Source organism: Haliotis rubra, unplaced genomic scaffold, assembly GCF_003918875.1.
Source record: "Haliotis rubra isolate DU_JTF1 unplaced genomic scaffold, ASM391887v1 Scf8, whole genome shotgun sequence".
In the NCBI taxonomy this organism is placed as follows: Eukaryota; Metazoa; Mollusca; class Gastropoda; order Lepetellida; family Haliotidae; genus Haliotis; species Haliotis rubra.
Window position 1 is genome coordinate 1846640 of NW_025767523.1, and position 11728 is coordinate 1858367.

Consider the following 11728-nt stretch of genomic DNA (forward strand, 5'->3'; position numbering starts at 1 on the left):
GTTGTGCACGTGTGTTCCACGAGTGTATGATGGGATATTGTATGGATGTGTGTTCCACGAAAGTGTATGTTGTAGGATGTGTGCGTGTGTTCACGAAGCGTATGTTGTAGGATGTGCACCGTGTGTTCACGAAGTGTATGTTGTTGATGTGTGCCGTGTGTTCCACGAGTGTATGTTGTAGGATGTGTGCAGTGTGTTCACGAAAGTGTATGCTGTAGGTGTGCATGTATTCACGCAGTGTATGTTGTAGATGTGTGCGCGATGTGTTCTTGAGTGTATGTTGTAGAGATGTGTGCAGTGTGTTCCTGAGTGTATGATTAGGATAATGATATGGTCTTAATGAGTGTATGTTGTAGGATGTGTACCCGTATGTTAACGAAAGTGTATGTTGTAGGATGTTGTGGTGTGTTCCACGAGTGTATGTTGTAGGATGTTATGGCGTGTGTTCATGAGTGTATGTGTATAGGATGTGTGTGATGTGTGTATGCTGTAGGATTTGTAATGAGTGTATGTTGTAGGATGTGTGGCGTGTGTACGCTGATGTGTGTGTCTAACGTGTATGTTGTAGGATGTGTGCCAGTGTGATACGAGTGTATGTTGTAGGATGTGTGGCGTGTGTTGACAAGTGTATGTTGTAGGATGTGTGGCGTTGTGAGAAAGTATGTGTGTTGTGATGTGTGCGTGACTGAAGTTTGTGTATGTTGTAGGATGTGTAATGTTGTTGTCAGTGTATGTTGTAGGATGTGTGTTGACGAAATTGTATGCTACCTAGGATGTGTTATTAGTGTGTTCCATGTATGTTGTAGGTGTGTGTGGATGTGTGTTGTCAGTGTATGTTGTAGGATGTGTGTTATGTGTTAGCGCAGTGTATGTTGTAGGATGTGTAATGTGTGTGTTGTGAGTGTATGTTGTAGGATGTGTGTCGAGTGTTATCGAGTGTATGTTGTAGGATGTGTGTGTTGGCAGTGTATACTGTAGGATATTATTATGCGTGTGTTGTCCAGTATATATTTGCTTAAGATGTGTGTTATTGAGTGTATATTTGTAGAGATGTGTGTCGTGTGTTGGTATATCTTTGTGCAGATGTGGCGTGTATGTTCTGGAGTGTATATACAAGATGCGTGTGTTAGCGAAGTGTATGTTGTGCAGGGATGCGTGTGTGTGTAGGTAGAGTGTATCTTGTGAGGATGTGTGTAGGTAATCCTTGTGAGTGTATGCTGTAGGATGAGTGTGGGTGGTATGAAGTTAATGCACTGTATGTTGTGAAGATATTCCCGAATGTCAGTTTCGTTGCGGACGGAAAATCTATCTAACCACACCTATAAATAGCTGTTTCCTTGTTTTTTTCTGATCGTTTATAGAAGAAACCGTATACTAATGCCAACTAGGAAGTTGATAGTGAGAGCGGAGATACAGTATTTTTGTGTAGCACCCAAATCCTATTCATCCCTTCTACAACTATTACCCACTATGCTTTCCACTCGTCTTTTTATGCTTTTCTTACTCCTTTCATGTAATTGCTCTGATGAATTTCTTCTCACATTCTCTTCTCAGCCATCTGATTACTTCTTTCCCATATCCTGCTCAACTATCATGAATTTCTTTCCCATTCTTCAACTATCTGATGAATTTCTTTCTTCCTTCAGGTGTAAGTAACAGTATGTTTTCCTAACTGTTATGCATGCTTTTTTATAACACAGCATTTATTCGCTTATCCAATGCGAAGATAAAATCAGAAATCCCGGCTTTCATTAGAATACAACCACAGTCTATTTCTATTATAAAGATGTCCCAACGCATATGCAGCAGATCACCAGTACACTGTATATAAGAAATGGTCATCATTGCTAGTCATCAGACATTTTTTAAATTTATAGTTAAGAACGATATTATGTATAGCGCCTGTCAATATGGTATTCACTGCGGAGACTTCTGCATGCCTGGATTGAGTCTATGACAGGTCTGGATTGAGTCTATGACATGTCTGGATTGAGTCTGTGACATATCTGGATTGAGTCTGTGACATCTCTGGATTGAGTCTGTGACATGTCATGATTGAATCTGTAACGACATCTCTCAGCTTTAGTCCTCTCAACTTTGAATCTGGCCCTGGTTATACACCTGGACTTTTCTAACTGTAGCGTAAAACATTATTCACTCACTCAGTCACTCTATTTCCAGCATGCAGCGTGGGGGACACTTGCTACACTCTTGGGAGCGTCATCAGGAGCGACTGTGTCGACTGGATATGTGTTGAACTGCCAACAGGCGCTGAGTTTCAAGAAATTCAAGCTCAACCAAAACGTAAAGTTTGTTCAATTTTTTCTTCAACTAAGATCTTAGGTGCTGTTGTCAGTATATTACTATTACTACTGAGGACTGGGTATTATATCCATAAAGTTATAGGAATACACACTGCATATTTCGCATTAACGAGTGTATGCGGTAGGATGTGTGTCATGTGTTAACGAGTGTATGCTGTAGGATGTGTGCCGTGTGTTGTCGAGTGTGTGCTGTAGGATGTGTGTCATGTGTTATCGAGTTTATGTTGTTGGATGTGTCTCGTGTGTTAACGAGTGTATGTTGTAGGATGTGTGCCGTGTGTTAACGAGTGTATGTTGTAGGATGTGTGCCGTGTGTTAACGAGTGTATGTTGTAGGATGTGTGCCGTGTGTTAACGAGTTTATGTTGTAGGATGTGTGCCGTCTGTTAACGAGTGTATGCTGTAGGATGTGTCATGTGTTTAACGAGTGTATGTTGTAGGATGTGTGGCGTGTGTTGTCGAGTGTATGCTGTAGGATGTGTGTCATGTGTTATCGAGTTTATGTTGTAGGATGTGTGTCGTGTGTTAACGAGTGTATGTTATAGGATGTGTGCCGTGTGTTCACGAGTGTATGTTGTAGGATGTGTGCCGTGCGTGTTCATGAGTGTATGTTGTAGGATGTGTGCCGTGTGCTCACGAGTGTATGTTATAGGATGTGTGCCGTGTGTTCACGAGTGTATGTTGTAGGATGATGTGTGGCACGAAGTGTATGTTCACGTGTGTTAATGAGTGTATGTTGTAGGATGTGTGCCGTGTGTTCACGAGTGTATGTTGTAGGATGTGTGGCGGTGTTTCACGAAAGTGTATGTTGTAGGATGTGTGCCGTGTGTTCATGAGTGTATGTTGTAGGATGTGTGCCGTGTGTTCACGAGTGTATGTTATAGGATGTGTGCCGTGTGTTCACGAGTGTATGTTGTAGGATGTATGAAGTGTGTTCACGAGTGTATGTTGTAGGATGTGTGCCGTGTGTTCACGAGTGTATGTTATGGATGTGTGCCGTGTGTTCACGAGGAGTGTATGTTGTAGGATGTGTGCCGTGTGTTCACGAAAGTGTATGTTGTAGGATGTGTGCCGTGTGTTAACGAGTGTATGTTGTAGGATGCGTGCCGTGTGTTGACGAGTGTATGTTGTAGGATCTGTGCCGTGTCTTCATGAGTGTATGTTGTAGGATGTGTGCTGTGTGTTCACGAGTGTATGTTGTAGGATGTGTGCCGTGTGTTAACTTGAAGTGTATGTTGTAGGATGTGTGCCGTGTGTTCATGAGTGTATGTTGTAGGATGTGTGCTGTGTGTTCACGAGTGTATGTTGTAGGATGTGTGCCGTGTGTTAACGAAGGCGTATATTGTAGGATGTGTGCCGTGTGTTGACGAGTGTATGTTGTAGGATGTGTGCCGTGTGTTAACAAGTGTATGTTGTAGGATGTGCCGTGTGTTCATGAGTGTATGTTGTAGGATGTGTGCCGTGTGTTCACGAGTGTATGCTGTAGGATGTGTGTCGTGTGTTTACGAGTGTATGTTGTAGGATGTGTGCCGTGTGTTAACGAGTGTATGCTGTAGGATGTGTGCCGTGTCTTAACGAGTGTATGTTGTAGGATGTGTGCCGTGTGTTCACGAGTGTATGTTGTAGGATGTGTGTGTTCACGAGTGTATGTTGTAGGATGTGTGCCGTGTGTTAACGAGTGTATGTTGTAGGATGTGTGGCGTGTGTTCACGAGTGTATGTTGTAGGATGTGTGCCGTGTGTTCACGAGTGTATGTTGTAGGATGTGTGTCGTGTGTTAACGAGTGTATGTTGTAGGATGTGTGGCATGTGTTGACGAGTGTATGCTGTAGGATGTGTGGCGTGTGTTGTCGAAGCTGCGGTAGTGTATGTTGTAGGATGTGTGTCGTGTGTTTCCGCAGTGTATGTTGTAGGATGTGTGCGTGTTCACGGAGTGTATGTTGTAGGATGTGTGCGTGTGTTAACGAGTGTATGTTGTAGGATGTGTGCGTGTGTTGACGAGTGTATGCTGTAGGATGTGTGTCGTGTGTTAACGAGTGTATGTTGTAGGATGTGTGGCGTGTGTTCACGAGTGTATGTTGTAGGATGTGTGCGTGTGTTCCACGAGTGTATGTTGTAGGATGTGTGTGTGTTAACGAGTGTATGTTGTAGGATGTGTGTTGTGTGTTGACAAGTGAGTGCTGTAGGATGTGTATGTGTTGTCGAGTGTATGTTGTAGGATGTGTGGCGTCGTGTGTTCCGAAAGTGTATGTTGTAGGATGTGCCGTGTGTGTGACAGAGTGTATGTTGTAGGATGTGTGCGTGTGTTATAGTGTATGTTGTAGGATGTGTGGCATGTGCTGACAAGTGAGTGCTGTAGGATGTGTGGCGTGTGTTGTCGAAAGTATGTTGTAGGATGTGTGTCGTGTGTTCCACGAGTGTATGTTGTAGGGATGTGTGCGTGTGTTTTCACGCAGTGTATGTTGTAGGATGTGTGCCGTGTGTTAACGAGTGTATGTTGTAGTAGGATGTGTGTGTTGACAAGTGAGTGTGTAGGATGTGCGTGTGTTGTCGAGTGTATGTTGTAGGATGTGTGTCGTGTTCACGAGTGTATGTTGTAGGATGTGTGCCGTGTGTTCCACGAGTGTATGTTGTAGGATGTGTGTAGAGTGTGTTATTGAGTGTATGCTGTAGGATGTGTGGCATGTGTTGACGAGTGTATGTTGTCGGATGTGTGTCGTGTGTTATAGAGTGAGTGCTGTAGGATGAGTGTCGTGTGCTGAAGGGTGTGCACTGTATGTTGTGTATTCAAGATTGCATGCTGTTGGGTGTATGTTATAGGACGGGTGTTGACCGAGGTGTGCTGTAGGATGTATGTTGTCTTACAGGTTGTGTATTTTCTGTTTTGTGCATGTTTTTGGATGTATGGATCCTGAGCCAACCAGTCCAAGTTTTCTAGTTTACATCTGTAGATTGTATACTACTGTCTTACTGTGTATAGTGTGTTGCAGGCTGCATGTTGAACCATGATGGTTCATGTCTGGATGTGGGAGTAACACATGACTGCATCACCTGTAATCCCGACCTGACATTCACTACTGGTACGTTGATAATTACTGCTTCTGTTACCTGCAGTAACATAGCAGCTGACTTGATAGTTATAGCCGGAATGTTCAGTTCCTGCTGTGGGTAGGTCCAGTGCTTCTGTTGTCTACAATAACATTGCTTCAGAATTGATGGTTGGTGGAAGAAGGTGACATGTTTTGTAGAAAGGAAAAAGAGAGGAGCCAGGAAGTGACAGAGTCATACCGGTGAAAAGAAAGTCATCAGATAGCTATGTGGAAAACAGGAGAAAGTCACATACTTTGGGAGAAAGATAGTTGTCAGTTGTGGAGAAGGAAGAAAGAAATTCATCAGATAGTTGAAGAATGGGAAAGAAATTCATGATAGTTGAGCAGGATATGGGAAAGAAGTAATCAGATGGCTGAGAAGAGAATGTGAGAAGAAATTCATCAGAGCAATTACATGAAAGGAGTAAGAAAAGCATAAAAAAACGAGTGGAAAGCATAGTGGGTAATAGTTGCAGAAGGATGTATAGGATTTGGGTGGTAGAATAACAAGGGATTAACATTTACTCATTCCTTCAAGAACTAACATGCTATCTGTCTTAATTTAACTCAATTGTATTTGCAGAATGTGAATTCCACGATCCTGTGGAAGGCATCAAGTGTATTCCAATCGGACAAACATCTTATCATCTGTCTGAAGGCAAGAACCACCGCTGTGAATGTGGAGTCCAGTCCAATCACAAATCTATAATGTTCTGCTCAGAGCCAATAACGGACTGACAATGAGTTGGCATGTAACCAAGGGTTACCCAGCAAACCGTACAGCACAATTACCTCCTCACTGAATGTAATAAACTGGTTAAAAGTTAACCATCTGTACTAGTTGGCTCTAAACCAAAAGAAAAAGTGTGAGTTGGTTATTCCATATATTAACCATCCAAATCCTTAGATGCCGGAGTTACAGGACATAAACTAGTAATTAAAATGTTCGTTCATCACGCTGAAGGATCAGGTTCGATTCCCCACATGGGTACAATGTGTGAAGCCCATTTCTGGTGTCCCACGCCATGATATTGCTGGAATATTGCTAAAAGCGGCGTGACCCCATACTCATTCACTCCAACATTACCGCAACCTCCCCATTGTTATACATACACTAAACTACATTTATAACGAACTGATGGATATGATGACCTGTTCAGGGGTCCCTTAGTCTGTCTCACAGTCCCTGAACCGCATTATTTTCACTTGTCTGGCCTTTTCTTCAGTGGTAAAGCCGTAATTGAAGCAAGTCTAGTCTGCATCTCCATTCTCACTGGGGCTTCTTTTCAATGAAAAATAATGAATGATTAAAACAAACTAAGTACACCTGTATTGAGTTCGTTATAACGGTAAATTATTGTCTGCCCACAATTTGCAGGGGACAAGACATGAAACGAGATGTCCCATACTCAGTCTCAATCACTCGCTCCATCTAACGCTATCACCCATACAACTACAAATCACTAAAACATACCAACTCCGAAATGAAGTATGTATACAATTTATTGTACAGATAAACCTCTGATACACACACACTAAAATGATCTACGTAGGAGCCAAATGATGTAAGCATGTATATATCAGAATGACAGCTACAGTGAGAATTATCATATAAACGCACAAAATATAAAAATATGGCCTCCTATATGCTGGAGGACAACAGGAAAACACCCTGCAACACAGCAATGAATGACTAAGGCCAATACACCCTGCGTGTACATATCCTTGTTACCTTTATACACTAGCGGCTAGTAGAATATACTGTTTAAAAAAAGTAGGGAACTTCATTTTTAATTTATTATTGAAAAAATTGAGAGATATATTGGAATCAATCAATGTTGATATGATAATAATGAATGTTTTGAGAATGCATCACCACATGTACTTCCTATAACCATAGTTGTTGGTACAGTAACCACCCTTGGAAGATGATGGACGTGTATGACGTGAACTTGAAAGATGATTGTTGTATGACGTGAAATTTGCATGTGTACGATTTTCATTTTCAAACCAAAAAAAACAACTGGCTAGAAACAAACACAAATAACTGTGTGATGCAAGATGATTGTCAAAATTAATGGTCTACAGTAATTTATTGACCTTCTTGAAAACCGTCAAAATCAAGAATGACACCCCATGCATGTGTATGAGGCTACTGCGTCATACAGTTGTATTCCATGCGTTGTGTTTAGGGGTGGTGATAAAGAGAAATGGTGGTGCGTTCATAAAATGTCTGTCTTTGAAAAGTTTGTTAACTGTTATACTTCCGATCCAAATTGAAAGTTCAGGTTCCCCTACTTTTTTTGAAGAGCATACATAAGGTGATATCTAAATCCGAAGGTCCCTAATACAGAATTATTCCCGAGTCAGCGTATATGACATGACACAAGCTATGATAACACTGCAGTAAGTATGACGGGTATGAAGTTAATCACTCCTGACTATACACTGGGGATAAATAGGGGCTGACCGTTTGCTGTCCGCAGATTAGGGGGGTGGGGGAAAGAGAGAGAGAGAGAGGAGACGAGAGTGGGTTCTATGGGTCCAAAGATGATGCTTTCAAAAATAAATGATTTTTTTTTTAGAAAACCATACACTGCACATTTATTGTTAAATTTTGTTTCCTACAAAATATCTGTTTGATGAAGTCCGCCAAACACCCCAAACACCCTGGGAAGCTATATGGTCAGCCCCTAACATTGGCACATCACAGAGGCTACCATTGAACTGCGATACAAGCAGAACCCAGGGCATATATAATATACTTTTACTGTCAACAAACGTGATGTACTTCAGCAGTGTTGAACTCCGGTAAAAGATGATCTATGAGAGATTTCCATCATATTCCTAAACATTTCACCAGCAGCATGGTACATTCATACTAAAATGACATCATTTGTAATTCTAATTCCAAATTACTCACAAACAGTTTTCATTGCCAACATTGTTTTCATCCACATACATTTTAGGCATGAACTTAAGTTTGTTTCAATTTCAAGTTTTGTTTTAAATTTCTCATAAATTTCAACACATTAATGATGCAATAAAATCACCCATTTTCAGCCTAATTTCCTACAAGCCTGGTTATTTATTAGTATCAGTGTTAGAATGATAATCATCAGATATACAGTGAATCCTGGTTATAAAAGAACCTCTAAAATCCAGAAACCCTGTACTCCGGACGAAGGAATATTCACAAAAAGTTTCAAGGAACAATAATTCGTCAACCTTAAAACAAGTTAACATGGACAACTTCTCTGGTAAACCGTATCATCCGGACTAAAAGGGTTTCAATTAAGCTCACCTGAGCTAATAGATTATAATACTTCAAGTATTATATACAGTGCACAATTATACAAGTCAGCAAAAACAGCAGCTTCCGTTATTAGTACTGTTAGTCGAGTATAATTATTCAGCATATTCAACAGAAAACTGTATTGGTAATATTGAACTCGATTCTTTATCAACATACAAAAAGCAAGCATTGACATAAAGGTACCTCCTCCTTACTGATGCAGGTAATGAGATGCCTCAGTGATGAAGTTAAATGTCATCTTCAAAGATGCTGTCACTTGAACAAACGCCTCATCACAGGTGGGAATCTGAATCATCCTTGTGATGAATCACTTTAACATGTCTACACTGCTGGACAATTCCACTCAGGCGCTTTTTGAGAAGGGAAGGGGTTGGGTTTGCACAGTTCATTTTCTTCCCTTTTCACAAGAGTTTCAATGGTCATTTAATAAACTTTCAGGACAAAGGAGATGAACATCCCCTCTGGATCTCCCTATCCCTCTTTCTTATATCCTAAATGTCTTGTCAAAAAAGTTAAGGACCATTCAATGTTTTCCTATCTATTTATTTCCTATTGCCTAATCCTTATTCACGAGTCAGTTTAACTTTTGTAAGATTAGACAAATGGGTGTTCTTGAACTTCATGTGAGCTATGTTTGAGTTAATCCCTCTTTATCCTCTTGTAGTACTATAAATCAATTTAACATCTCTTTTCGTCCTCCTGTGGTACTGTTAACTTCATGCCTGTTCAGTATATGAGCAGGGATACGTGCCTCACTGTACAAACCTATACAAAGCTAAGTCTGGCACTAACTCTGGAGATAAGGAGCACCTCTTAAGCCAGCTTCATGAAACACAACTTGTACTTGTAGAACCAAAACACTAAAACACCATCATGGAGACACACTCATACTATGCCACTCAGGTAAATGGTAAAAAAGCACACTTTCCATGTGAAAATTGAATTTATTTTATTTATTTTTTTACAAAACTGGACAATATTTCTTTGGAATTGTTCGAAATTTGATTCTCACATTCATCCTACAATATATTCTAATTTTAATGAAACAAAGTATAAAATAATGATTTGGTTTCTTTAAATTTGGTCAAAACAAACATCTGAAATCTTTTGTTGGAAACACAGAAATCACCACCTCGTCATTGATAAGAAATGAAATATATTGACATGATGAATTCACCTCTCCAAGACACTATTATGAAAGCATTGTAAAGATGTTCCTATTTGATGGCTCAGTGCAACTGTCCCAATTGTATACAATATAAAATGGTAAGTTGAAACAAAACTTAAGGATTCATTTTGGTTCTCAACAGTTACCTCCAAACCTGGTCCCTGAAACCTTGACCATGTTGTAATTACCCTCTGTGAGAAGTCAATTTTAAATTTTAACATGATAAGAATCAAGAACAAAATTTATGAAAGCAGATAATAAATTCATGAACTCAAACAGTGCCATAAAATGTTTTGCTCAGAATTCATCCTCATAATATATAAAACATTAAGGCTGTATGAAAACGTGCTATTATGATCTGATGGAAGAAAACTTCAAAAGCAGCAATCATTCACAGGCTGAAATATCCACAAGAAGATCAACCAACATCGACAGAATTTTGTTATTCCACACAACAGAAGGTCAGGCCTACACATATACATCATCCACAACACTGAAATCACACCTCATGGGCAGGTCTACCAGACCCATTCCTTGTATGGAATAACAAACAAGCAAAATGTCCAAAGCTGACAACTTTGCATGGTTCAAAACAAAATAAATCAACTTTGCAGACAAATGTTACTTTATGCATTAATGATGATCTGGCAATTTGGGCAGCACTTTAGACATATTCCAGGAAACACAGTTGGGTTTCCAAATTGTACCAATATGGAGTCGAACCTTGGCCAATGAAGTGGCGTTTCGGAGTGTATGCTTGCCCATTCATCATTCACCTGTTGAATCAGCAAGCATACACTCGGAAACGTTCTGATATTCACAATAAAGAAGTTGACATCCATAAATCTTACATTTCTTGGCCAATGAGCCAAAGTTTCAACATCTAGGATCCATTTATGTCCAACTGTTTAGAAACGTGTGTGAGCAATGAATAATCACTTGACATCAGAAATTTGCTACAAATTTCCACCGATACTACCACAGCACTTCTTTATTGTAATCTGTCAGATACTGTATTTCTCAGTGCAAGTTGGATTCAACAGCATTCAAGTTATCTTCTGGCATATATAATTAAACAAGTCACACAGAGAAAGAAGCCCTACATGTTTACCACTTTACCCATGAGCATGAGAAGATCCTGTCCTGGCTAAGGGAGGCAACTCTATACAAACTTCACACCTTTGACCACTGCACCTTCCAACACTACTGACAAAAGACATGGTTTAAACAGTCACATAACTGCCATATTTGAACACTGTTAGGAAGTAAATGAAAGCTACAAGACAACTTCGAATTAATATTTCAATGGAGCTAGTGAACAGGCCTAACACTGTCCAATACCAAATGCAAATTACACAGGTGACATGCAAATAGTTTGCAGGCAGCAACTGAACCACATTTTCCATGACAGAAAGAGCATCTGTAACTGATGCTTGCCAATGCTTTTACCCTTCAGTCTTCAATGACAATGGGGTTGTATTTGTACAGGGAGCATTGGAACATTCAGAGTTCTTGCCTCTGTAAGATTCACTAACTACAATATACATTTGAACACAAACTGATCAACAGTTTGCAAACAGATGAGAAACACTATACAAAGACAATGAGGACACTTGAATCTATTATCAATCATTAAATCAATAATTTCAAATCGTGATGCTGATCACAGTTGAACCTTTTAAAACAGATCTTGCTACTGTGGACATGTCAACTTTCGAAAACGTCACAGAAAACATTTCTATATTAATCTCTTGTTACTCTGGATTAATTTTTGTATCAGAATATTCATTCTAAAGATAACCAAAAATCTGTATTTACGAGGTTCAACTTTAC

The 11728-nt window shown here is 39.9% G+C and overlaps 1 long non-coding RNA gene across 1 annotated transcript; it reads left to right on the forward strand.

The window, feature by feature from the left end:
• The first annotated feature begins 2193 nt into the window (after nt 1-2193).
• On the forward strand, nt 2194-6637 carry LOC124261409. Its single transcript, XR_006894314.1, has 3 exons — nt 2194-2304; nt 5313-5402; nt 5995-6637. It is a non-coding gene; the product is annotated as an uncharacterized LOC124261409 (long non-coding RNA).
• Nucleotides 6638-11728: the final 5091 nt, after the last annotated feature.